The sequence below is a fragment of the Myotis lucifugus genome, unplaced genomic scaffold (genome assembly GCF_000147115.1).
Source record: "Myotis lucifugus unplaced genomic scaffold, Myoluc2.0 scaffold_163, whole genome shotgun sequence".
Taxonomy (NCBI): Eukaryota; Metazoa; Chordata; class Mammalia; order Chiroptera; family Vespertilionidae; genus Myotis; species Myotis lucifugus.
Genome location: NW_005871211.1, coordinates 2,916,399 through 2,918,366, shown reverse-complemented (window position 1 = coordinate 2,918,366; position 1,968 = coordinate 2,916,399). Strand labels below are relative to the sequence as shown.

At 42.8% G+C, this 1,968-nt stretch overlaps 1 pseudogene; it reads right to left on the bottom strand.

Annotated features, from left to right (window-relative positions):
- Nucleotides 1–575: 575 nt before the first annotated feature.
- On the bottom strand, nt 576–1,517 carry LOC102434099 (annotated as a pseudogene).
- Between the last annotated feature and the right edge of the window lie 451 nt (nt 1,518–1,968).

Sequence of the window (1,968 nt, the reverse complement as noted above, 5' to 3'; positions counted from 1 at the left end):
ATAAGTTTATCCATTACACCGAACTCTCCTTTGGGTAAATGTTATCGAACAATTTTCTTCCTTTTTAAAATAAAGACTGTGTTTAGCCTTCTGCATATTTCTCAATCCCATGATGCTGTAGGCATTCTTCAACCATGTTTGCCTTTCAACAGGGAATATTATCTGGTTTCATTATTTCCAAACTGGAACTGAGTTTTCCTAGTCTTGATTCTATATAGAGTTCAGCCTCATCTCATCATCCCTTCCTGCCTTATTCTAAAAACACTTTCCATACCCCACCTGTACCGGAAAATGCATTTATCCTTTGAACAAAATTGACAAGCCATAATGGTAGTGCATTTTCCCACTTTATTCCAGCTTTGTAAAAGTTAGAGGAAAACACAGGCATGGAGTAGGAAAAATATATCTGGAATGGCATAATATAGTACAGCGGGAAGCCAGATAACCAAGTTGGAGAAGGATGCTAAGAGATTAATTAGAAATTAGAATCTGTATAAGACAAAGCTCAGAAAAAATTATCTATCATGTAGAAGACCATTTTTGTTGAAGGGATATTAAGACAATGATACAACAGAAAATACTGAGTAGAAAAACATTCTTGCAACACTTAACACTAACACAACTCCATGGACGTCACCTGTTATTCTCCCGTGCAGACTAGGGTGGTGGTCGGGAGTGTCAGCTCAAGTTAGACAGACTGAGAATAAAGTTCAGGCTCGTCATCACCGACTGAGCAAGTTATTTAAGATTCTCCCAGCTTTAGTATTCTTTAGCTACACACGGTCCTAAATAGATAATGCATCTAAAGTGACTAATAAAATACATGAGGCAAGTTAACTTATTACAATAATTTCTTAAGCCCCTGCTACATGTATTTCACAGAGCTTGTGGTCTAGAGAGGAAGGTGGACAATCAAATCAGCACACAGGTATATAACGGCAGCTGGAGAAGGAAAATAGTAGAACATCAGGAGGACACGGAACAGAGGGATCTGGGCTGATCGGGGGCCAGGGAAGGTTACCTGAGAAAGTGAAGTTAGAGGAGGAATGGGGGTTAAATAGGTAAAGGAGGGGGACCTGGGAAAGGGCACACACACAGTGATTTTTAAACAGTAGTTTAAAGTTTACTTCAATTATAATGCAAGTTAATCTGACTTGAGGTTAGCATCACAAGGCATACTTCTGAGTCCATTCCTGAGATATTCTGTTGTACTTATCTCTGTCTGTTTTAAAGATCCATGTCATCTCTGGCACGAGGGGGTCATCTGGATTTGGATCACAGAGCAGTGATCAAATACCTAAAAGAACTTTAGAAATAGCTGAAGCCTGAGACCACTGTGATCTTAGACCACTGAGACAAATGCTAACATTACTGTTAATATTTGGATGATAAATTCTTGCTGTAAATGCAACCTTAGGTAGTTGGAAGGGGTGGTTTGTAGGAAAATGAATTGTCAAAAAGAATATACCATCCTGATATCGGCTGTCATTAGGTCCCATAATTGTGGCTTGCCTATGACACACATCATCCCCAACTGGACTCATTGTACATGCAAAGTCCCCAGGGTATTGGGGATCATGGGTTTTTCTGGGGAACTAAAATTGTGTGGGCGTGGCTGGAGCATTGAGAATGAGTGAGTGACTTGCAAGAGGTGAGGCTGAGGCTGAATGTGTGGGGAGAGGCTGCATTACTCTGGGCCTTTATAGTAAACTAGAGGCCTGGTGCATGAATTCGTGTACAGGTGGGTTCCCTTAGCCTGGTCGGTGATCAGGGCTGATCAAGGTCGTCTCGCCCAGTCCTAATCAGGGCCAATCAGGGCCAGCCGGCTGAAGGGGGGGAGGAACTGTGGGAGTGGCTGACCACCGGGGGGCAGCTCCTGTATTGAGTGTCTGCCCCCTGGTGGTCAGTGCGTGTCATAGCGACCGGTCAACCAGTCCTTTGGTGGACCAGTCACAACGGTCACTTAGG